General features: G+C 38.1%; 1 protein-coding gene and 1 pseudogene across 2 annotated transcripts in view; one reads left to right on the top strand and one right to left on the bottom strand.

Moving 5' to 3' along the window:
• The window catches only part of NKAIN2 (sodium/potassium transporting ATPase interacting 2), a 1,083,024-nt gene that overhangs the window by 984,555 nt on the left and 71,724 nt on the right, over positions 1-26,745 (top strand). The window lies entirely within an intron of this gene.
• On the bottom strand, positions 13,922-15,163 carry LOC118921676 (phosphatidylinositol 3,4,5-trisphosphate 3-phosphatase TPTE2-like; annotated as a pseudogene).

The following is a 26,745-nucleotide window of genomic DNA, read 5'->3' as shown; positions in this document are numbered from 1 at the left end:
CATTTTTATTAAAATACTCAAAGACAATAAAACTTAAAGGAAACTAAACCCTCCTCCTCATTTTCCAGAGGAACAGAGATGAATCACAGATAGTTGCTCAAGATAACAATAGTTCCTGGCACAGTCCTCGGAGTGCCCTTTCCTTTAGCCAAATGACCACCTTCTGGGAATTCTGGCCCTGCTGGACACTGCTGCCAATTTTCTCATCCAACTTATAAACCCATTCACTTTGGACACGTGAGATACTTATTTTCGTTTCCATTATTATTTACCTCTCTTAAGCATAAGAAGGAGCAACACTATAATTTCATTTACTCACCAAGTGGTAACTGAGCAATTACTAAGCATTATGCTAAGGGGTGACATAAGTGCATGAAAAATATATAAAGGGCTGATGATCTTCAGAAGCATAATCCAGACATAAAGCAGCTAAGCAACCCTGGATGGCAGGAGATAATTGCATGCCAAATGCTTGTTAGAGAAAATTACAGGGGTCCATTGGATGGAGGGAGATCAGAGGAGATGAGATTGACTGAGGAGGACCTTATGTACTTCTCAAAGAAGAGGAGGTGCACAGTAAGGTGAGGGGGGAGGTGGTACACATTAAGGTGGCGGAGGAGGTGCCAGTTACATGACTAGGGACCTGAGGCCAGAATGAGTACGATTTTTCCTTTGAGAGTGAAGCTGTTTAGTACTTTTCTCCCATTAGGCTCAAATGCACTTTGCAAACAAGAATAGTGAAGCATTGAAATACATCAAAATCTTTTTAAGAAAGCAGAATTATAAAGCATTCAGTAATAAAAGGATTTTGCAGCATACTTCTAATTTCTGAGTCTTAAGAAATCTCTGCCTTCTAGTCTTGGTGGAAGTTAAGTAAACACATCATTTACCTTGATACAAAGCATCCCAAACTGTATACAAACATGTTCACAACTCTCTTTCTCAGAAATTCAAAAATTTTTAGAACTGTGTGAAAAATGTATAAGGAAGAGTGGGTAAGAGGAACCCTCCTGTGAAAAGAATTCTTATTTTCACCTATAACCCACATTTATAACAGCAACAAACCAGTTGTTTGAGTTTAACAGCATGATACATTCTCAGTTACAGTTATCCACACATATCAGCCAATGACAGTTTCTCTATCAGATGGTGTCTTCCAATCTAGGTTAGCTAGAAAGAGATTATAATGTGTCATCTTGTCATGGTTAAAAATAAACCTTTGGGATTTAGAACTTCATACGGTCTGTCAGATATATTTAATTGAGTTAAAGAAGCCAGTCCTCAGATTAAATCCCAATAGCATTATGATAACAGAGTAGCAATATGCACAAACATAGAGGAAGTGCGGGATAATGGAAATATATGAGGTCATAAATACTTCAAAGGAAAATAGTAACAGTAAAATAAAATGTGATTTAAGGTTCAGTGGTCTATGAGGTTGAATGAATGTTAAATGAATGTGGTCTAACCCTGAGCTTGGATGTTGTAGAAGAATAATCCTGGTTCTGTTTTTATCTCTATCTATTGCCTACTTGATATTGGCATTAGATCAATTAGCATCCAACCTTGAATATTAAAAAGTAGCAATAATATTGACTCTAATAAGCAGCAAAGCCAACTCCTTTAAAAAAATATTTTTGCTATGTTTGGCAAAATTCCTACCATTAAAATTGCTTGTTACATAAGCAGTCTATTAAATAAGCCAAGATATTATGAACATAATTCCTTCCCTTAGATAGTAAAATATAACAAGAAAAAAAATGAGAATAACTTTAATAATAAAGTGGAATGGAGCAAATAATGTTTAACTTTTAAAAAATACAACCCTTATCTTTATTCCACAAAGAAAAACTATAACATACCTAATATAAATGCAATATTTTTGTGTCTAAAAATGGAAAAACATTGGAAATCATTGCTATACCACTGAGTGATATCTTACACTGTTCTTAATACCAACTGAAAATTTTTTAGTATGTGTGAAACTTCTCTTCACCTAGACTGTGCAGCTATGAAGAGCAGCCAACAGAAGACTTTGGTTAGGGTTCTGGTTATAAGAGTCATTTTGGATAAATCACCTAATATTCAATGTCATTTTCTTCATGATAAAACAGAGCTCAGCATCTCTATTCTAGCATTGTTATAAGAGCCAAAAGATAAAATCTATAAGAACTAATTTACAACTTGTAATGTTTTACACACGTTAGTGATTGTTACATTTCTTTGTTTGTTTTTAATGGATTACTTTCCCCAATGATTCCCAGTGAGTTTTAACTTAAAGCTATATTTATTAACTCCTGTTATCTACCACTATATTTAGTACATTCTTTTAAATTTTTATTTTTACATAATGCTATGACTCCCAAAATCTATGATTGAAAAATTTATAATTATCATCACCTTTCCAGATTTTGATTCTTGAAATAATGACAGCCAGTGGCAGCATAGGCAAAACAAGCATGAGCAGTTTAAAGACTCTCTTTACTTCCCTGTGCATGTGTGTGTGTGCTTCATCCTTTACAAGTAACTAAGAAGTGATTTACAGTGGCTTATACAGCATTGTGCAGCAGCTCTTCTGCACCGGGATCACTGAGAGACTGTTACTGGCAATGGTTGAGGTCAGCTCAGTGCTACACATTCCATTGTCATCATAGCTTGTCTCTAGGGGTAGGAGGAGGAGGTGGAAGGCCTGTGGCTTAGTTGACTGGGTTGAGAGCATGAAAAGAAACTCAGAGGCACCATGCACATCTTGATGGTGGGTTTGGCTTATGCTATTTTCAACAAGGTCATAAATGAAATCGAAGCAACCTGATGCCTAAGCCAGCAGAGAAGCAGAGCACTTCATGATTCAAAAAGAGCCTGTGTTCTGGCTGCCTGAATCCCAGATGGATAGTTCTTCTAAAAAAGGCCTTATTGTGTCTGAGTAGCTGCCTCACAATCAGCATGTTCTAGAAGGGGAAAGGTAGATAAGAGATAGACTGTTCTGGGCAGCAAGGAAAGCACAGAGAAGGTACAAGCACTGTGGTCCTGCAGTACCCTTCCAGCTTTGTTTTGTCTGAGAGTAAGGGGCTTAGAGAAACATTTAATTAATGACTGATGCTTCCATTTGTGCACAGAAGTCAACTGCATTTCCTCTAGTTCTCTCTCAAAGGTTCCCATCCCAAAATAACCAAAGGTTGTTTACCCCTCCTTTACCCTTTCTGTCATCTCATTATTATGGCTGGGCAGCTTAAGTATTAAATCTAGGGAAGGAAGAATAATTAATGTGAAGGAGCCAATAATGTAGACATGGTTAATTTGTTGCCTGCATAACCTACACCCAGAGAATTTATGAATGTATTTATTTATTTATTTTAACAAATACCTGCTGAGTGCTTACTAAGTGCCTACCAATCACTGTTTGAGAGCAAGACAAAGACCTTACCCTCATGGAACTCACACTCCAAAGGAGACAGAAAAACAGAACATACACATAACATCACATCAGGTAAGTGACAGGTGCTATGAAGAAAAACAGAGCAATGTAGAGAAACAGAAGGAAGATGATGGGAGGAGCTGTTTCAATCTTCAAGGGTAGAGAAGCCATCTTGGATGACATGTGGGCAAGGACCTGAGTGAAGTGATGAAGCAAACTGTGTTAATATCTATGGACAGAAAATTCCAAACTAAGGGAATAGCAAGAGCAGTCCTAAGATGGCAACAAGTTTGCTGTTCTCGAGAAACCGCAAGGCAGCCAGTCCCTGAGGAGGGGTGACTGAGAAGGAGCAGAGTGGAAGATAAATTTGGAGAGACCAGATCAAGTGGGACAGTGAAAACCATAAAAAAAGTCTTTGGATTTGATCTGAACAATAGGGAAGTTTTTTTTTTACAATTTTGAACCACCGTGAAAAGAATTGATTGTGGGAAGTTAAGAGTGGATTCCATAGACCAGTTTGGTTGCAATTAAATAACTTAGCTAAGAAATGATGGTGACTTCGACCATCTAGTTAGCCTTAGGTAGAGCAGAGGAGGAGGCAAAATAATGTTCAGGCTCTGACTGTATTTTAGGATCTGCCCCAAATATGCCCACAAGAAGGGGAGAAATCATGAATAGCTCCTAAATGGACCCCAGTTGAGTAGTGATGCTATTTACTGAGATGAGGAAGATGTGAAGGAGAAGAGTCAGAAGAAAATGAGAATTTTGTGCTGAGCATATCAAGGTAGATGTCTACTATACAACCAAGCAGACGTGCTGAGCAGGCAGAGGGATGGATTACTCTGTGCTCAGTGGACAGGTCAGTACTGGAAATGGAAGCTTGGTATTCATCAGTAGTTAGATATTATTTAGATCTGTGAGACTGAATATTAAAAGATAATGACAGTTGTTCCCATGAAAATTCATTTGAAGTGAAGGTAAAATCTAGAAGACGTTGTTCCCTGATTTTACAGGAATACAACTCAGGATTATTAAGTATTGGAGATAAATGTCAAAAGTAATATCAGTGTGCATCACAAATACCACACTACACAGGCTCTGACTAATCTGTCATCAAAATACAGGCCCCTCAGATAGAAATGCAATGTGTGCTTATCATGGACTAGAAACGCTATCGGATGAGATAGAAAACGAGGAGCTGAACTTCCACTGAACCTCAGGGCAAAAGCAGCTAAAGACAGCTATTGTTATTATTCATTGTGATTATGATTCTGGGTTGTATCCTCATATTGCAATTTATAAAGGCAAACTGCTCTATAATTGATTTTATTAATCTATCACAGCCAACTCTGTGTGCCATTTGGTCTTTTTTATGGTTCTAATTCACATGTATTTTAACATATAAGCCACTTTGATCCACCTTAGATTGTAAGTCATAAAACAAGTGATTTTTAATGAGCAAGTTGAGTCAGTTAATAGGTGAATAGTACAAGTTTAACTTTCCCAGTATAGAATAGAGGCCTTGGGAGATTTGTTGACTTGTCCTGTGTCATCCAGCAAGCCAACAACAAGAGTAGGGTGCTCATATTCTATCAGGGTCAGTGTTAAGGCTAGGGTGTTGCCCTTACAGACTCCTCACTTCTCATACCCCAAGCCATACTACCTATGAAATGCAGCAAACAATACCTTCTCTTGACTACACATGCCTCTTGCTCTCATTTTGTCAGTTAGGTAGATTGCCTTAACCTGACTCCTTCTATCACAAACACTTTGGAAAGCATCCCCTCTCTAGCACCTTCCACCACAGATCCCTACTGAGTGCCTTTTCACCCTCTGCATCGTGCCATTGCCCAGGACCATCCCAGCCCTGGGTCTGTGCATGCCTGAGTTTCTCATTCCTGGAAGGTACTCAGATTCTAAAATCACAGGGCTATTACTTTCAAAAGAGACCATGGAGAGTCTATAATATAACATGATCAAACATTAAGATTACAATTCACTCACAAAAGAATTCCTTCAGAACTAGGAGTGTTAGGCTGAACCCCGAAGAAGAGAGATCTTGTCAGTCTTGATCACAGCTTCATTCTTGGCAGCTGGCATTATGCCCAGTGCCTTGTAAGCCATCAGTAAATAGACTCCATGACATCACAGATGAAGGACACAGTGGTTGAAAGTACAGACTCTGGACTCAGATCAACTGGGAGAAACCATGGCTCTACCTGAGACTAGCTCTGTGACCTTGGCAAGCCACCTACCCTCTCTATAACTCAGCATCCTGGTCTTGTGAACACAGATTATACCTGCCTCCAAAGATCGCTGTGAGAGTCAACAAGCCACTACACAAACAAAGTTTAGAACGTTTTAGCTTTCAGTGTGTTTTAGATATTGATGAGGTATTTAAGAAAGTAGAATGTGATGTATGTGATAAAGTCAAAATCCTGCCATCTTGAAAAATGGCACATGTCCAAAGGTTCAGGCAGCTGCTTCTGCTGTTTTTCCTGTTCCTCCCCTTCTGGGAATTTCACAGCCTTAGAAGCAGTGTTGAAATTAGATAAATGGGAGATATTGTTGGTAAGACCACTGCCCTCCCAACTGCCCAAAAAGGGGAATATTATCTGTTGTAATCATAGTCTGCTACTTAGTTTAGGTTTCAAATTTCCCAGACATTTAGACTTGCCACAGGAAATCAGGTTTAGGAGACTCACTTCTTCCATTGACATAGACCACAGCCAGAAGGGCTGCTGTAGAATCAATGGTAATTTATTAATTTATGAAAATGCAATTGGATTAAAGATGGCGGTGTGAGAGGTAACACAAAGACCTTCTCTTAAAACCACATATAATATGAAAATGTAATTAATACAACTAATCCTGAAAGAGCAACAGGGAGGAAAGGCTGCACCAGACTGCATACATCTGGAGAAAAGAGCAGAACTCATGGAACAGGGTAACGTACCAAAGTTGTGACCTGGCAGGGTCCAAGTCCTTCCCCCTACCAAGCTCACCAGCAGGAGGAAGAGAAACAGAGCGGGAAGGGAGTGGAAGCCTGGGACTGCTGAACACCCAGCCCTGGAGATCTGCTCTGGGACCATGAACCTACATTGCATGGTGCTCTGGTGATTAGTAGGGTTGGAAAGCTAAGACAGGTGGAATACCTGGAGAGATGGGGATTCCAGCCACTTGTGGAAAACAGGGATTCATATCAGGCTGATCTGGGTGGGCAGTCTGAGAGACTTCCAAAAAGCAAGAGGGCTGCTAAAGGGGCAAGCATTACACAGAGCTTATTGCTCAGGAGAAAGGACAGGTAGACAAAATTGTCCAGGTGCACTCTACCCAGCAGGTTGGGAGCTTAAACGATCTTCAGGTGCTCCATACCCCTGGCTGGCTATGAAGCTTCAAGGCCCCACACTGTGATATGCAGCCTGCTGTGTCTTCCTCCCAGCTACCCTGCACCTGGCTCAGGCTTGCAAACCAGTAACCACTGCCCAGGTGTCAGGCCAGCCAGAGGGAAGTCCCTCCTACAGCAACTACAAACACAAAGCATAGAGGCTTACACCTGTATGTTTGGCCCACTGATTCTGGCAATGGAGACAGGCATAGAGCTGGGAAGCAAGAAACAGCTCTATCCTTCCCCCAAAAACCAACACCACTCCCCTGTGACCCCTGACATTGCTCAAGGGGCAGAGCAGTTACAGAGAGTAGAGCTTCTGGGCAGTAGAGGGCACCACAGACAAATTATGAAATGTCAAAGGAACCTGGTTCAAAGCAAAATTATGAATACATCTGAGAAGGATTCAAATGAAATCGACCTCATGAATCTTCCTGAAAGAGATTTCAAAATAAAAATTATTAACATGCCCATGGAGGTACAGAAAAATATTCAAGATCTTAGGAATGAATTTAGGATGGAGATCCAATCATTGAAGAACACAATGGAGGGTATTAAAAGCAGATTGGATATGGTGGAGGAGACGATAAATGAAATAGAAACTAGGGAAGAGGAATACAAAGAAGCTGAGGCACAGAGAGAAAAAAGGATCTCTAAGAATGAAAGAATACTGAGAGAACTGTGTGACCAATCCAAACGGAACAATATTCATATTATAGGGGTACCAGAAGAACAAGAGAGAGAAAAAGAGATAGAAAGTGACTTTGAGGAAGTAATTGCTGAAAACTTCCCAAATCTGGGGAAGGAGATAGTCTCTCTGGCCATGGAGGTGCACAGATCTCACAAAACAAGGGACCCAAGGAGGACAACACCTAGACATATAATAGTTAAAATGGCAAAGATCAAGGATAAGGACAGACTATTAAAAGCAGCCAGAGATAGAAATAAGGTCACAAACGAAAGCTCATCAGGCTATCATCAGACTTTGCAACAGAAATGTTACAGGCCAGAAGGGAGTGGCATGATATATTTAATGCAATGAAGCAGAAAGGTCTCAAACCAAGAATACTTTATCCAACAAGATTATCATTTAAATTGAAAGGAGGGATTAAACAATTTCCAGATAACCAAAAGCTGAGATAATTTAGCTCCCACAAACCATTTCTACATTGTATTTTGGAGGGACTGCTATAGATGGAAGTGTTCCTACAGTTAAATATCTGTCACCAGATGTAATAAAAAGGGATAGACAAAGAGTACAGAATATGATACTTAATATATAAAGAATGGAGGAGAAAGAAAAGGAGGGGAAAATAAAAAGAACCTTTAGATTTTGTTTGTAATAGCATACTAATGGAGTTACGTGAGACTCTTAGCTAGTAAGGAAGTTACCCTTGAAGCTTTGGTTACCATGAATGTAAAGCCTGCAGGGCAATAAGTACATACCTATCGTTAATCACCCTAAATGTAAATGGTCTGAATGAACCAATGAAAAGACATAGAGTCCCTGAATGGATAAAAAAATAATACCCAACTAATTGCTGCCTACAAGAGACTCACTTCAAACCCAAAGACATACACAGACTGAAACTGAAGGGATGGAAAAAGATATTTCATGCAAATAATAGGGAGAAAAAATCAGGTGTTACAGTACTGGTTTCAGATGAAATAGACTTCAAAACAAAGGAAGTCACAAGAGACAAAGAAGGACATTACATATTGATAAAGGGGTCAATCCAACAAGAGGATACAACCATTATAAATATCTATGCACCCAACACAGGAGCACCTACATAGGTGAAACAAATACTAACAGAATTAAAAGGGGAAATAGAATGTAATGCATTCATTCTAGGAGACTTGAACACTCCACTCACTCCAAAGGACAGATCAACCAGACACAAAATAAGTAAGGAGACAGAGGCATTGAACAACACATTAGAACAGATGGACCTAACAGACATCTACAGAACTCTCCACCCAAAAGCAGCAGGATACACATTCTTTTCAAGTGCACATGGAACATTTTCCAGAATAGGCAACATACTAGGCCACAAAAAGAGCCTCAGTAAATTCAAAAAGATTGAAATTGTACAAATTGTACAAAGAAAACAAAAAGGCTCACAAACACATGGAGGCTTAACAACATGCTCCTAAATAATCAATGGATCAATGACCAAATTAACACAGATCAAGCAATATATGGAGCTAAATGAAAACAACAACACAACACCCCAACTTCAGTAAGACACAGCAAAGGCAGTTCTAAAAGGGAAGTATATAGCAATCCAGGCCTTTTAAAGAAGGAAAAACAATCCCAAATGAATAGTTTAACTTTACAATTTTTGAAACTGGAAAAAGAAGAACAAATGAAGCCCATAGTCAGCAGAAGGAGGGACATAATAAAGATAAGAGAAGAAATAAATAAAACTGAGAAGAATAAAACAATAGAAAAAATTAATGAAACCAAGAGTAGTTCTTTGAAAAAATAAAAATAGATAAACCTGTAGCCAGACTTATTAAGAAAAAAAGAGAATCTACACACACAGACAGAATCAGAAATGAGAAAGGAGAAAAATCACAATGGATACCAGAAAAATACAAACAATTATTAGAAAATACTATGAAAATCTATATACTAACAAAGTGGATAACCTAGAAGAAATGGACAACTTTCTAGAAAAATACAACCTTCCAAAACTGACACAGGAAGATATATAGAAAATCTAAACAGACCAATTACAGCAATGAAACTGAATCGATAACCAAAAAACTACCCAAGAACAAAACCCCCAAACCAGTTGGATTCACTACTGAATTTTATCAGACATTTAGAGATAACATAATACCCATTCTCCTTAAAGTTTTCCAAAATATAGAAGAGGAGGGAATACTTCCAAACTCATTCTATGAAGCCAGCATCACTCTAATATCAAAACCAGGCAAAGATACCACAAAAAAGGAAAACTACAGACCAATATCCCTGGTGAACATAGATGCAAAAATACTCAACAAAATATTAGCAAACTGAATTCAAAAAAACATCAGGAGGATCATACACCATCATCAAGTGTGATTCATCCCAGGGATGCAAAGATGGTACAACATTTGAAAACCCATCAACATCATCTACCACATCAACAAAAAGGACAAAATCACGTGATCATTTCAATAAGTGCTGAAAAAGCATTTGAAAAAATTCAACATCCTTTCATTATAAAAACTCTCAACAAAATGGGTGAAGAAGGAAAGTACCTCAACATAATAAAGGCCATATATGACAAACCCACAGCCAAGATCATACTTAACAGTAAGAAGCTGAAAGCTATTTCCCTAAGATCAGGAACAACACAAGGATGCCCACTCTCCCTGCTTTTATTCAACATAGTACTGGAGTGCCTAGCCATGGCAATCAGACAACACAAAGAAATGAAAGGCATTCAGATTGGTAAGAACTAATTCAAACTGACACTGTTTGCAGATGACATGTTATTGTAAATAAAAAATCCCTAAAGAATTCAGTCCAAAACTTGTAGAACTAATATCTGAATTCAGCAAAGTTGCAGGATACAAAATTAATACACAGAAATCTGTTGTGATCCTATACACTAACAATGAAGAACTAGCAGAAAGAGAAATCAGGAAAACAATTCCATTCACAGTTACATCAAAAAGAATAAAATACCTAGGAATAAAACTAACCAAGGAAGTGAAAAACCTGTACCCTGAAAACTACAAGACATGCCTAAGAGAAATTAAAGAGGATACTAATAAATGGAAATTCATCCCATGCTCTTGGGTAGGAAGAATTAATATTGTTAAAATGGCCATCCTGCATAAAGCTATCTACGGATTCAATTCAATCCTTATCAAAATACCAAGAGCATTCTTCAGTGAACTGAAACAAATAGTTCTAAAATTCATATGGAACCATAAAAGACACCAAATAGTCAAAGCAATCCTGAGAAGGAAGAATAAAGCAGGGGGGATCTCGCTTCCCAACATCAAGCTCTACTACAAAACCACAGTAATTAAGACAATTTGGTACTGGCACAAGAACAGACCAATAGACCAGTGGAACAGAATAGATAGTCCAGATATTAACCCAAGCATATATGGTCAATTAATATACGATAAAGGAGTGATGGATATACAATGGGGAAATGACAGCCTCTTCAGCAGCTGGTGTTGGCAAAATGGAACAGCTACATGCAAGAGAATGAGACTGGATTACTGTCTAACTCCATTCACAAAAGTAAACTCAAAATGCATCAAAGGTCTTGAACCATAAAACTCTTAGAAGAAAATATAGGCAAAACTCTCTTGAATATAAACATTAGCAACTTTTTCATGAACATATCTCCCTGGGCAAGGAAAACAAAAGCAAAATGAACAAGTGGGACTATATCAAACTAAAAAGCTTCTGTACAGCAAAGGACACCATCAGTAGAACAAAAAGGCATCCTACAGTATGGGAGAATGTATTCCTAAATTACATATCTGATAAGGAGTTGACATCCAAAATATACAAAGAGCTCATGCACCTCAACAAACAAAAATGCAAATAACCCAACTAAAAAATGGGCAGAGGATCTGAACAAACACTTGTCCAGAGAAGAAATTCAGATGGCCAACAGGCACATGAAAAGATGATCCACATCTCTAATCATCAGAGAATTGCAAATTAAAACCACAATGAGATATCACCTCACACCAGTTAGGATGGCCACCATCCAAAAGACAAACAACAACAAATGTTGGCAAAGATGTGGAGAAAGGAGAACCCTCCTACACTGCTGGTGGGAATGTAAATTGTTTCAACCTTTGTGGAAAGCAGTATGGAGGTTCCTCAAAAAACTAAAAATAGAAATACCATTTGACCCAGGAATTCCACTCCTAGGAATTCACCCTAAGAATGCAGGAGTTCAGTTTGAAAAGGACAGATGCACCCCTATGTTTATGGCAGCACTATTTATAATAGCCAAGAAATGGAAGCAACCTAAGTGTCCATCAGTAGATGAATGGATAAAGAAGATGTGATACATATACACAATGGAATATTATTCAACCATCAGAGGAAAACAAATCCCACCACTTGCAAGAACGTGGATAGAGTTAGAGGGTATTATGCTCAGTGAAATAAGCTAGGCGGAGAAAGACAAATATCAAATGATTTCACTCATATGTGAAGTATAAGAACAAAGCAAAAACTGAAGGAACAAAACAGCAGCAGACTCACAGAACCCAAGAATGGAATAACAGTTACGAAAGGGAAAGGGACTGGGGATGATGGGTGTGAAGGGAGGGATAAGGGGAAAAGGAGCATTATGATTAGCACACGTATGTGGGGGTGGGGAAGGGGCTCCGGGAAGGCAGTGTAGCACAGAGAAGACAAGTAGTGATTCTATAGCATCTTACTACGCTGATGGACAGTGCCTATAATGGGGTATGTGGTGGGGACTTGATAATGGGGGGAATCTAGTAACCACAATGTTGTTCATGTAAGTGTATATTAATGATACCAAAAAATAAATAAATAAATAAATAAATTTATAAAAATGCTAATAATGACCAATTTATTAACTTCTAATGAAAAATAAAATACCCAGCAGACAAGATAATTATGATCATCTGGTTTTATTAGAAAAACCTGCATTAAAAAACAAGTGATAGCAAGAAAAAAATTTGTTACATTTTTTTTCTGTTCTGTTTTCTCTGAGGATGAGTTTGCAAACAGATCACAATGGTTACTTTGATTAAAGGCTGATGGAATTAAAACAGTGTGGCCTGATACATCCCTTGCTACCATAGGGATAAACCAGAATCATATTTTTATTTCACTTCACACACATTCCCCTAGCTTGTGTACTTACTTATGTACTGGAGGATCACAAATAAGTCCTTAGTCTCTGGCCTTCTATTGTATTTATATGGTGGAGGGTGGAGGATTTAGATTACAAGAACACTATCTGTGTCACTTACAATAGAGATTGTGTAAACTCTTCTGGATACTCATATTGTAGTACTGCCTCCTTCATATTTCGTCCAAGTGACTTTGATTGAACTTGTGTCCTTCCAAATTGCCCCTGCTACTATTGAAAAAAATTGGTTGGTCTGCTTCTGTGTCTTCTTTGTTTTCTCTCAAACTTTACAGGTGGGAGAGGCCCTTCTTTATCCCCATGTAGTGGCCATCAGACATGTCCAGAATGCTTATAATTTAACAATTAACTTACAACCACTCTGAAAACATATAGCATTCCATCATTTTGTGCATTTGGGTTCTATAAGGGCACCATCAATTGATTAAATGATAATGCACATTCTTTCCACTAAGTTGCCAATGGTGTTTGTGGAATATATGATGTTTTTCCATCACATCTTTCTAACAGCACTTTCCTATCGGCACTGAAGAGATAGATGCTGTTCATTTAGAAGCATAAAACTAAAATGTTTTCCAAGAAGCATCCTTAAAATGGTAAAGTTCAACCAGGGGAGATGTCATCCTCGGCTACATGTTAACTCCATTTTCCATTAAAGGGTAAATATCTCACACAATTAACAAAGAGTCCATTAGCCCATAAAATGCCTGGCTTGAATGCCAACCACTTCCATGTTGCCAGGAGATCTTTGGATTCTCTTCTGATTTTTCCCATTTAATTTTTTTCAGTCATGCTAATGCTATAGCAGAGAAGATAAATTAGTCTAATGCAGGATACTGTAAAAAAAGTTCAATTACTGCAAAAGAAATGGCCAGGCCCCAAAAGAAGAAATTTAATCAAAACTAGATCATAATGGGAAAGTGAATGACAGAATATGTAAATATTCTTTACATACTTAAAGGTAATTTTACAGAAAGGCTTCAAAAATGAATATATCAGACTGAATGTACAAACACTTAGAGGCATTCAATTTTTCCATCATGTGAGATTTTTTTTTTACTGAATGCCTTATTTACTTATTTATTTTTATTTATTTTGTATGCATTTAATAGGTTTCCAAAAACATATGTACATGTATGTAAACAAGGATGCTAGCAGGGAAGTAGGTTCAGAAGATACAAGGAAGTAGCAGGGATTGTGAGGAATATGATTCTGTCCTAGAAGGGGGACGGCACTTAATTAGGTACCAGCTACAACTTCATCAAAATAGATCCCAACCGCAAAGTCTGGACAGTAGATTTTCCATGTTTTGGGTTTATGAAGATTATCCAATTCATTTCTTGGAAGATAAAGCCTGTTACTTTATATAAAAGATGTATAGAACCAGAAGAAAAATAGGCATTTGTCACAGTATTTAGGAAGATCTGAAGAGAGAAACTGCACTTTCACATCATCATACAGAGGTGGACAGCTGACCAGGTTAATTATTACTCTGTCTGCTTCAACATCATAAGTTATCATACAGTTTTTGGAAGCAGAATAGAAAAAGAAGGTCTTTTGCTGCATTGTTATTTGTACTTTAAGGTCATTTCCATTGCCTTTTCCAACATCATGAATCAAATAAATAATGAGCTTTTTTATTGTGAGTACTTTTATTGGAGGGAGAGTCTAGTTGTAGATATTTTTCACATCTGCAAAATATCCAACATATCTGCTCTGAGAAGGAGTTTCTACCCCCTGAAATTTAGTGCTGATGCTTTTATCTGTTCATCATTCTCCAAAGTAATAAAGACTGTTCTCTGCAGTTTTAAATATTTCACTGGCAATAAGGCAGGCACACACCATAGTTCCAGTTCTGCCTTTGCCTCCCTTGCAGTGAATCACAATGATATTTTCATTATCTTGAGCCGTCCACTCATCTACTTCCTTGGTGAATGCCAGCATCTCACTCAGAGAGGGGACATTGTAATCATCAATCATTATTTGATGGGCCCTATAATGGAAATACTTAGAATCATAATCTCCTTCACTGCATAGATTGTAGACTTGGTAGTGGTTTAGATGCTTGGTATCCAGGAATTGTACAATTTCCTTGATGGGATTCCTATAAAAAGACGCCATTCCAGAAGATAGGAAAAACATGGCAATAATACGTTCAGTAATGTGAGATCTAAATCAAATCCATCCTTCTTGTATCGCCATTTATTTCCTGAAACCATCCTTCTGGACAGCGTTTCAAGATGTCTTTTTTGATAAGCCAGATGAAAAACTCATCAGAATGATAAGTCGTAGAAGTCAAAATAAAATTGCCAGTCTGGGAATATCTTTAAGAACCTTAAAGTCATAAAAAATATAAACAATATCAACCAATAGAGTTACCACAATAATGACAGTATCTAAGGAGTTAAGTATATCAGAAAAATATGATCATATCCCTTCTACAAATATTCGAAGAACAACATCCATTTTAAAAAAACCAAAGCAATAGCTAAAGAAACTGAAAGGAATTTACATTGTGTTATCAACTGGATCTGTAATGATGAGGGACAAATCCACCAAGGTCAGCAAAACTCCAAATATTCTGAGTGTGAAAGATGATACAAATACACAGTCCCCTTAATCACACTGTCATATGAATTAGGAAAATCGATGTCTTCGTCAAGCTTGGAAAGTTGTTTTCTTTTACTGTCATTCACAGCTCTAACACAGATTACTTTTTCCAACTCACCTGAGTCAGAGTTTGTGCCCTGGGGATCCCCTCAGAGGATACTGCTGCCAAATCACTCAGCGCAGAGTTTTCATTGATTTTGTCCTTACTGGTCGCTGATGGGAACTCATTCCAGTCAGAGCTACTGAAGACATTCTGGCTAGAAGACACAGTAAAGGCTGTTAGAGCCTTCTTATCTTCATATGAATTAGGAAAATCGGTGTCTTCGTCACCATCATCAGGCTTGGAAAGTTATTCTATTTTGCTTTCGTTGGCAGCTCCATCAGAGATTACTGATGTCAATTCATCGACATCATTCCCATTCTCACTGTTGTCAGAGGACCCTAAAGAGTCGCCCATAACTTTATTTTTTTTTGGACGCATGAACCAGAGATATAAGGGTCCTCCTTTAATCTCTGCATGGTATTGTCCTGTGGCTGAATTTAATCTAGAATTAATCTGTAAATAGTCTTTACGGGTGAACAGGAACACCAGCTCACGCTCAGTGGGAGTAAGAGTTCCAAGCTCCGAGGCTTCTGCCTTTTTTTGTTCCAAAGAGGTGGGCCCAAGAACCAGGACAGGCCAAGGCAGAGACGGATTTCTGGGATGCTCTGTGCTCTGCAAGGCCTGGATCCACTTACCTGATGCTCCTACTGAGCCAGTACTGGAATAAGAACTCTGTGTCTATGGCAACCCCAAACAACAGATTCCAGGTGGTCCTGAGACCATAGTAGAGCGGGGAATACAATACACTTGGTTCCCAATGGCATACTTAAAAATAGACACTGTTCTCCTTAAGATGGGGGTGGGGTGCCAAGATCAAAGATCCCAGGGTAAACTCAGAGAAGACTGTCTAGCCTGTTAGTTTTTCTCTGGCATCCAAAGGAGGGGATTCTGCTTAAATACTCTGATTCTGAAGGTTACGTTGAGCTTTTGGCTTTCCTTTTCCCGCTGGCCTTGTGCACGAGCCGCTCTCTTGGAAGCAAATCCCAGCGGGACCGCGCACACCCAGTGCCCTGCCCCGGCCTGCGGGCCTCCAGGGGCGTCCTCTCCAGGCTGGAAGGGGGCTGTTGGCTGAGGCTGCAGATGCCACAGGCCCACTCAGCTTGGGGCCGCCTACAGCGCCTTCCACTGTGGGCCTCACAACTCCAGAGGTACGCTCAGCCTTGCACAGCCAGGCCGCCGCTCGCCGATCCCCGACGGCAGGTCCTAAGCGGGGCTCAGTTGCACAGCAGTCAGTGACTACTACGTGTCTTCTGTGTCTGCAGAGTTGCCGCACAAGGCTGTGGTGCATCCCTTCTGAGGAGGCGGCCGGCGGGCCTCGCTCCCTGCCCCGAGGCCCGTGGGACACCGGGGGCCTGGATACCGAATTTAAGCCAGGTTCCCCCATGGGTATTTTAAATTCATTCATTTTTTTAAATTAATGATCAAAATTACTGGAGGCTTGGTGAGGTAATGTATTTTGCCCAAAGCCACATAATTCCATAGTAGCAAAACTGGGAATCAAACTCAGATCTACCTGACATTAAGTAATAGGATTTCCCCCACTGCAGGTCCATGCCTGAAATTCCACCAGGCACTTTTCCCAGGCCCTGCCATTAGAATGTAAGTGGTCCCGGAATGTTCCTATCTTAAGCCATCCTCAGCCAGCACCTAAGGGCAAGTAGGAGGGAAGGACAGCAGAGAGGGGTGAGGAGCCTCCAGCAAAGAGGTGAAAGGGTGAAAGGAAATGAAGGATACATTTCCAGCTTTCCCAATCTGTCAGCCTCAGAGATGGAGTTGGACGCTGAGCCTCCTGAAACGCCTTCTGGGGAAGAGCTGTCCAGCGCCCCTCTTCTGTGGGAGTACGGTTTTCTTGTGTAGATGTACCACTTTTGTTGATCCATTTATCAGTTGATGAACATTTGGGTTGTTTCCTGTTTTAAGCTGTTCTGGAGGCTGGAAGTCCAAGGTCAAGGTGCTGGTAGATTTGGTTCCTGGTGAGAGCCTTCTTCCTGGCTTGCAGATAACTGCCTCCTTGATGTGCTCTACACAGTGAGAGAGCCATGTGATGAGATTTTAACATTTAATAAGACAATTTCTGAGACTTAAATTTAAAACTGAATCTAGTGTTTAGGATATTTCCCATTAATGGCAATGTTATGGGTATCAGAATTTTCCTAAAATCTTCTTATATTTTGAAATACAGAACTGTAATGATTTTTAAATTGCCTTTAATTTTCAAAACAAGTAGTATTATGGAATAAAAATATATGATAATATTACAAATTCCCAAGTTATTTTACATGTCCTTTCTTTAAATATTTTTAAAACTGTTTTCTGAGGTATGACTAAATATCAAACTTAGAACAGAGATACTGAAATAAGAAAGACATTAATATCTCCAAAACAAATATGAATAGTACTATTATTTCTCACTTGTATTTCTATGTATTCTTTATCCAGACATTGTTATGTTCCAAAGATCAAATAACTAGGACACAAACCCATGTAAATATCTCTTTCTATAAGGTTGCCCAGCAATAATAATAATAATAATAATTATTATTATTATTATTATAACTATGTTATTAAATTGTTCATTAATATTAAAACAACCAATGGCACAAATGGAAAGGAAAGGATAAAGAGTTATTAACTGAATGCCAGTCTCAGTATTAAATAGTATGGGGATGTTTTCAGTTTCAAGTCTCAAAGAGAATCAAAATGAAAAGTAAAATGTATAGGATATTGATGTGGTAGTTACTTTTGTCAGTATGGTTTACTGGTTGAATTGTAAAATGCTTATTTGCTATCTAACAATCTGATTATAAGCCCTACATTTTAGATCTCAGCTATTCAAAAAAGCAGTGTGGTGTAGTAAGAATGAGATCGGTTTTGGTATGCAACACTTGCTTTCAGTGATATGTCTGTCTCAGCAAGTTACTTAACCCATAATATAGTCTGTGGTAAGAGATGAAGCTCAAATTGATTATCCTGAATCACAATAAAAGTTAAAATGTTTGCATACTCTATGAAGGTAGGAGAAAGGAGAATTGGTGTCCTTAATAGGTAAAGATAAATCACTGAGAAAGAATGATATGATCAAAAATAGGAAAAATGGACAAAGGAAAAAAAAAACAGCCTAATTTAAAAAGAAGTACCAGGAGCTAAAAGTTTCCCCTTCACTAATGACTAAAGGTATTTATACTTATTGGACCACCGTGACAAAAAAAACATCATTCAGTTATAAAAACACAGCCTAGAGAATGTTTTTAATAACAGTAAAAACTGTTTTGACACAATAATGTTGAATGAAAAAGGAGGGTACCAAATTCTCAATGCAATAAGATCCCAATTTTAGAGGAAAATTTATATCTATATATATATGCAGTAAGAACTTATTGAGAATACTTACCTCTGAATTGTGGAATTGTGCAGGATTTTAATTTATTTTTATATCTTTTCTATGTCTCAAGTTTTTAACAAATGAGTATTTGTTATTTTTATAATCACACAAAGAACACTTTCAAGGTCAAGAAATAGGAAAATTTTTAGGTTTGTTTTTATCATTAAAGGAAAGTCACTTACTCTCACTGAGTGTCAGCTTTCTTACCCATAAAAATGAGAACATTAAACTAGGTCACCTCCTAAGGTCATTTTCACTTTTATAATCTATGAACCTATAATATATTACTGACTATGTGATTTCCAAATAAAACAAAGACTAATTGAACTATTAGTAGCAATAAAAGTTATTACATGTGCATTAAGCCTAATGGACATTTTTAGCAAACCACAACTCTTTGGCCACTTCCCCCTGTGAATAACACCTTATTTCTATTTATAATATTAAATTTCCAAAACAATTTCAGAGATAATATTCAATTTTTTTTTTTATACTAAACCTGTAAGATTTGCAGGACAAAGGCAACCAAGGTGGAGAGGCACTGCATGACATCAGAGCCAGGGACGCTGCATTCCCCGACTCTGACCTCTACTGGGCCTATTTCGCTGTGTGATGCTCCCCTGGATTGCCCTTAAGGTCTCATCAGGTTGTGTGGTGCATTTTCGTTGTGCCATTTTCATAACCAGTTAATCAGAAAACACTGTTTTTCTATGATTTGAGGGATTCTTTCAGTAAAACGTTGCAGCCGTAATTAAGAAATTTGTTAAGCCTTCTGTCAGTTAACTTCATGGATGTGGAAACCTGACTGGTACAGAAGATGATGGATTTCCCAAGCTGCGCCTTATCAGGGAACAGCTTAGTGTGAAGGAAAGAAGTTATGCTGAAGCCAGAGCTGTAAAAATGCCAGGAAAATTAGCACAAGCTCCTAGTGCAGAGGGCGAAGAAGAAAACATACTCAGCTAGTGTGTGGGTGGTGCTTAACTAGGAATTATTTCAAAATCTTTAATTGGTGAGATGAACAGTTGCATAAATTTTTGCTGTATGAAAGTTTCTCCAAAGAACTGGGCCAATAGGAGAAATGGAATGGGTGGTGACTACATGAAAACAGAGGAGAGGTATTACTTCTGTTATATTTTCCATTACATGGCCTTGTGAAAAATACAAAAAATTCAGGCCAAAGCAAGACCCGTGACAGGGCTCCCCTGGCTTCTTTTCCTTCCCTCTATTTCCCCCCAGTCTAGTCTTGACACCTCTTTTAAATGCTATGCCAGTGCTTCTCAAACCCTTTGTGGGTTTCTTTATTTATTTTCCTAATTAATCACCATAGATGTTTTCATAGAGTATAGAAAAAATGAATTGCTGTAAAATGAAATTAAAAAAACATAAAAATAGGTGCATTTTTATTGTTAGATTTAACAGACATAAAATCCCTCTGTCAATTTGAAACAGTAAAGTTTCTTGTCGTTTATACATTATCATCACAGACCAATAATACACAAGCTCCCAGACATACCTTTATAAATAGTGCTGTGATCAGCAATTACCCTGTACAAACTTACCTCAGCTTTTTCCACACTGAAGCTCTTTGTTTATAGTTCTACACATTCCCATCAGATTGGGAGTTCCGTGAGGGGCAGTCAACACCCAACACTCAGAGATGCTCAGCAATTATTTATTGAATGAATGGATGAATACATGAATGAATGGAGCACAAAGGAACCTAAGCATTGCTGCAGTTAACACCTATGGGGCACCCTTCAAACACCTAGAGTAGTAGTTCCTATGGTCTCCTCACTTCCTTTAAGAGATTCTAGAATAATACAGACTTGGCCTCTTGCTTGGTTCCTGCAAGAGATTCAATTCAGAGATCATTAAAAATGCTGGGGTCCAGAACCTTTATTTTTAAGTTTCTCTATTATCCACATTTGGTTTACTGCACCTCTGTGAAAATATTTATTAAGTCTTTTCCCAGAGTCATTGCTACTTCCCTCAGCTCTGACATTAAGTATAACAGTGTATTAGTTTTTCTATTGCTGCTACAGCAAATTACCATAAACTTAATGGTTTGAAACAACCAAAATGTGTTACCTCACAACTTCTATAGGTCAGAAGTCCAACGCAGTCTCACTTAGCTGAAATCATGGTGTCAGCCACGCTGTATTCTTTTCTCAAGGCTCTAGGTAAGAATTTGTGTCTCTTCTCATTCAGGTTGTTAGAACAATTCAATTCTTTGACATTGTATGACTGAGGCCCCATTTCCTTGCTCTTAGCTCAGGGCTGTTCTCAACTTCTAAAAGCCACCTGATCCCCTGGCTTATGGACTCTTACCTCCATCTTCAAATGGAGCAGTGGTGGCTGCAGTCTTCATACTGCATCTGACCCTCATGGGAAAGGGTCTTTGCTTTTAAGGGCTCATGTGATTAAATGGACTGACCTGGATAATACAGGATACTCTCTCCATCTCAAGATAACCTTAGTCATATCTGCAAAGTTCCCTCAGGGGATGTAATACAACATGTTCACAGGTTCCAGAGAAAAGGAGTTGGCATATTTGGGGAACTTACTCTGAATTTATGCTAGGTAAGAAAGAAAATTTTAAATATATGTTGTTAACTTTCCATCACTGCTGAGATCCTAATCTATCTGAGGACTCCTGACAGGGCTCTAAGAGCCTTCGTGGTGGGGCCTATGCTGTGTTTGTGTACCTGGTCTATTGGATTGTTCCCCAAATGCTCTTTCAGTTCTAATGCAGCCTCCAGATAGCTACCACAGTTAATTCACACCTTAGTCCTCTGCCTAAAATTCTTTTGTGTAGATCCAAATTCCACACTACAAAATCTAATTTATTTTTTCTAGCAAACCTGATTCTTAATAGTCTGGACCCATCCACTAATAGCCCCATTTCTGTTTCCTTCTTATAACCTACAACATACCAAATATTTGCTGAGTTCTGTGTCACTTTATGCTTCTATTTGCTGAGACTCTTCTTTCTGCTTAGGTAATACTTCCTCTGCCCTTCTCTTTGGAGATATATAGTATAATAAAAATAGAGTGAGGTTGAAAAACACTTTGATATGAATTTGAACTAGTCACTCCACCACTTACTAGACCTGAAGCCACCAGAACCCTTTTTGGTTTGGGGAGTAAATGGAATTATTAAAACTAGTTTGCAAGGATATTTTGAGGCTTGAAATAATATACATAAAAGCAGTTAACAAAATGTCTGTCATATAATATGCCTTAATTCAATGTCACCTATTCTTTTACTGTAGAGGACCTCATTTTTCCTTCAGGACACAGCTCACCACCTCCTCAATCAAGTTGTTCCTGACCCCTCAGTTATAGTTAAGCTACAGCCTTGGCCCTTCCATAACCACGTGTATTAATATTATCACATCTTAGGGGTAATGTTTTCACCTATCTGTGCCCTCTGGTACATCATGAACTTCTTGAGTGCAAGAATGTCTTATCAGTTTATCCATAGCATTTCATAAAATGTACAATTAGTCATTTCATAAAAGTTTTGGATGGATGGACAGATAAATGATTATAGAACTTAGCTCAGTAACCAACACAGAGTACCTAATATACACCGCATTTTAATTAAGTATACCTGTTTTGTAAGTATACCATTCTCACCGTGTGTTATTTTATCTTTATCTCTTTAACTATCTTGCTTGCAAATGGCAATGTCTGTGTGTTTGCATTTTTATCCCTGTAACCATATTTAATTCCTAAAAGACTGTATCTTTAATTTCTTTGTTACCTTCATTCAACAAGGGTCTGTGTTCTAGAGTTGAGTGTTCAGTGCAGTTTGATAGAGTGATCAAAAAAGATACTATTAATTTTCATCTTAGAAAGCCAAATGAGTACACAGGAAAGTTTCAATAGCTGTCCTACCCACAATAAGAAATATTTGGAAACCTGGTGGTATAAATCCACCTGTTTCCTAACTGGCCTTACCTAAAGGAAAAGTCAACTTCCTACTGCTTTTAAGACCAGAGATAGTCTCACAACTTGGTGGAAGGGGCCCAAGAAGTTAAGCTTCTATCCTCCCACAGAAACTAGGAAATAGGGATGCTGTCTTCCTTGATTAGATTTCACAGGGATGTTTCCAGGGCCATGAGAAAACATTTCAAGGTTGTCAAACTGGCAAGAAGCCATTAAAAAGATTTATATCCCAAGGGGCCAGAGAAATGATTTACCAATACAAGTCTTCTAAACTAAGTGCTCTGAGAAAAGGGAGCTAGATTCTGGAAGAGGTATCTCTAAAGTTTAGTAATGCTAAGGGGAACTTTAAGGCCCTCTTGCTCAGTAGGAACCTAAATGTATAGTTCTGGATAAGCAGGGATGAGTTAGAAATGTCCCTTGAAAAACAGGATAGGCATGGGTGAGTAAATTCCTTAAGGGAATCTATCATGGTGCACCTCAGGAGGTCCATTGACATGCAAATGGACATAACAATCTCTTAGCTGAGGTATTTTAAGTATATGCCCAAATCCTTAGGTGTAAAGGAATACTCGGGTTAAAAAAATAGTTTTAAATCTGGCTTCACATGAACACATATGTGGAAGTGTCTATGTTGCAGAAAATATTATTTCTTCAGAAAATCTATAGCTTAGTTTTTCATCTCCCATTTTTTCAATTAAAAGAGAGTGGAGGTCACAACCTCACTACATTATCCATATTTTCATGTCCTTCCTATTCTTCTAATTACAGAAGTGGGTGATAGAGAAGGGAGGGCTCAGATATTGCTCTTGGAAGAGCATTGTGATGCTCTTCATTCTACCAGAAGAATGTTTACATGTGAATAGGCATTTTTCCCTGTTACTCTTTGCATTTAATCAAAGCTCTTGATTCTGCAATTCCCTAAAACATGCTCCAAGCATTAAGTAAAAAGTAGAAAAGTAGAAAAGTTATTTGTTTCTCTTCTTCCCAATGTATCTTCTTCAGTTTTCTTTGGGTTTCTTTTATATTTTCCCTTCATTCTTATTCCCATTTGCCCCTTGTCATTTCCCCCATTCTGAACATGCCCAAAGTTTCTGTCTATCAAAATGATATACAGTTGAGCCTTAAACAACACAGGGCTTAGGGGAGCTGTCCTGCCATGCAGTCGAAAATCTGTGTATAACTTTTAATACCCCCAAAATGAACAGCTGTGCAGTTCATTGTGAGCTTTTTCAAAACATCACATGTATCTAAAAATGTTTCCAGTGTATTTATTGAAAAAAATATGCATACAAGTGGACCCACACAGTTCAAACATGTGTTGTTCACGGGTCACCTGTATTGATGTGTATGTATGTGCACTGTGCATGCCTGTATGTTTGGGAAGTGTGAGGATTTATAATGACTAAACCAATTTTACAGGGAAAATTTCCCACCACTACCTGACTACTACTTAATGACTCCAGTTGGCAGAACGTGGCTAGAATTCTGGTCAGTTCAACAGAGCTCAAACACACTTTCAGTGCTGATTATATAACAACATGTTAAACAAAGGATATATATCTAAGCTCATATTCTGTAAGGGTAGAAATGAATTCTGCTTATTCAATGAATGAATTCTATTTATGAAGTAAATTCTCCTTATAAAATTATACTGAGGAGTTGAATTCTGACATATATGCTAAAAAATATGTCAAGTATCTCAAATACTACACATCAACAAAATGAACAAGAAAATACCCAAATTTTTACACTTTCCACTCTCCCTTGTTACCATGGCCTGTAATGCCCATGGGCAGGCATAATTTTTAAACACACTTCTAGCCCATTTTCACTGAGGGGTCTTTAAATTGAGGTTAGGGTCTTTACAGTAAGTCATACTCTATCGGTGTGAAATTCTGTCATACTTGTCATTTCTCAGTTAATTAAGCTGGATATCTCCTTAGAGATCTTTCTTATACAAAATTAGAAACTGGCTTCACGTTAGTGATTGTACCAAAATGGGCTTTAAAATGTATGAGTCTCTAATCCTCTTTTAGAAGGGCAAGTGTTTTATATCACCTTGTCTGTAGAACAAAAATCTCTTTCTGAATGAAGGATGCAGCTTTGCTAACCTGCACACTCTGATTATCAACCAGTATAATAACAGTACTGCAGACACAACCTCCTATGATAATCCCTTTAACACAAAATTGTATTCAGCAAGTTGAAAATCCTAACAAGAACGTGATTTTTGTCAGTTTAGCTTTTCATGTGTGCCATTTACACTAAAAAAAGTTTGTTCACACTCTTATTACCAGTTCAACCCAGAAAAAAAAAGAATTTATTATACAAACAGGGTTCATATGCATGGACACAATGGGTATAAAGCATACCAGGATTTATATCAAGTCAAAATTCCTAGACATTAGAGGGCATTCAAAGAAAGGAAATAAAAGTGATTGGAAGGCCATGACTGGCTCATGAACACAGAGTAGAGAACAGAGGTGCACAGCTGGACTGCCTCATGCCAGGAAAGAACAAGGAATCTCTGAAGAGTGCAACTTCAGAGAAGCTGAAATAGTTTATTGTTGCCCAAGGGAGGTGTAATTGGGGTTAATGGGATGAAATGAAGCAAAGAAAAAATCAGGATGTATATCAGAAAATACTTCTTAATAATGAGGTCTTTTAGAATATTGTCCCAGTGGAAGTATTAGAAGCCCTTTTGTTTGAGTCATTCAAACTTCAAGTAGGAAAATATATGGAAAAATAGGCTGTAAAAGACAATCTCATGCCAGTCCTCAAGGGATGAATTACATAGCACAATCAGATCTTTCTCAGCTCTAATTTCCATGACTCTCTCAGTAAGTTCCTCAAAGGTTCAATTTTCAAAATGCTTGTTCAATTGCTTCTTCTATGCACCTGCCTCAGTAGCAGGTGCCAATTAACTGAGCTTGCAACTGTGCATTGCAGCTAGTGAGAGGTTTGCCTGAGAACCTTGGAAACAGAAGGCATTTGGGATGACCTCAGTTGGTATTCACGGTTGTAAAGGTAGTTAATATAAAACTCAGCATAATAAACAAAGTTCTGAAGACTGCTACCAACAAACTCAACTAATTGCTACAGTGAATTCCTTGTCTCATTTGATTTCTCATCATATTCCTCCATTCATTAAAATAAAATTTATTCAGAATCTCGTATCTGTTGGTCACTGAGTTAATGCTAGGGATAAAAAATATTAAATAAGGTTTGATTTTTCCATCCCCTTTGAAATGTATTCTGGCTAAAGATTTTCTTATCTGCCATTTCATGCACTGGTACCTAAGCTAATGTCTGTAACATATATATTTATTGAATTAAATAATGTCCACACTCGAGACTAACACATGTGGGAGACTACCTTAGTGTCCATAAGCTCATTTTGTGTCTTTTCTTCACTGTAATCATTACAAAAGATACATGTTTAAGTTAAATAAATAAATAAGCTAGTTAGCAGCAAAAGAAATGATGACTTATGTGTGTTACCCAAGCTCTTCCCCCTGGTTTTACTTCAAACTTTCTGGATTGAAGGCCTAAAATAACTAAAAGCCAGGGCTGGTTGCCTGAGGCCTCTTTCTCATTTTTAAGGGTGAGGGTGAGGCAGTAGTTTGAGAAATGTTTCTTCCTCTGATTTCAACACTGAACTTTCTAATGACTGGAAGTGAGCTCATTTATGTTTTCTTTGTAAAAGAGGGGCAAGATTATGATGTAGGTAGGACCTTCCCAGCTCTTCCACCATACTCAGCCTCTGCAAATGCCTGAACTCAACAGTGCCAGTCATCTAGACCAGGGGATAGTAAAAGATTATTTAAATGGAGAAAAGGCAATTACAGGAAATAAAATCAAGAAGCAGAGTGGTAGGATTCTCTGTAGATTAGAGAAGTGGTACTGATTTAGCCGTGAGCTCTGGTGATGTTCAGAGTATTGAAAGCCTTTCCTTCCTTTTCTTTCTTTATCTCTGGTTCCTTTCATATCATTGGTATCCCTTCATGTTATAAATTA

Source organism: Manis pentadactyla, chromosome 12 (assembly GCF_030020395.1).
Source record: "Manis pentadactyla isolate mManPen7 chromosome 12, mManPen7.hap1, whole genome shotgun sequence".
In the NCBI taxonomy this organism is placed as follows: Eukaryota; Metazoa; Chordata; class Mammalia; order Pholidota; family Manidae; genus Manis; species Manis pentadactyla.
This window is presented reverse-complemented; position numbering and strand designations above follow the sequence as displayed.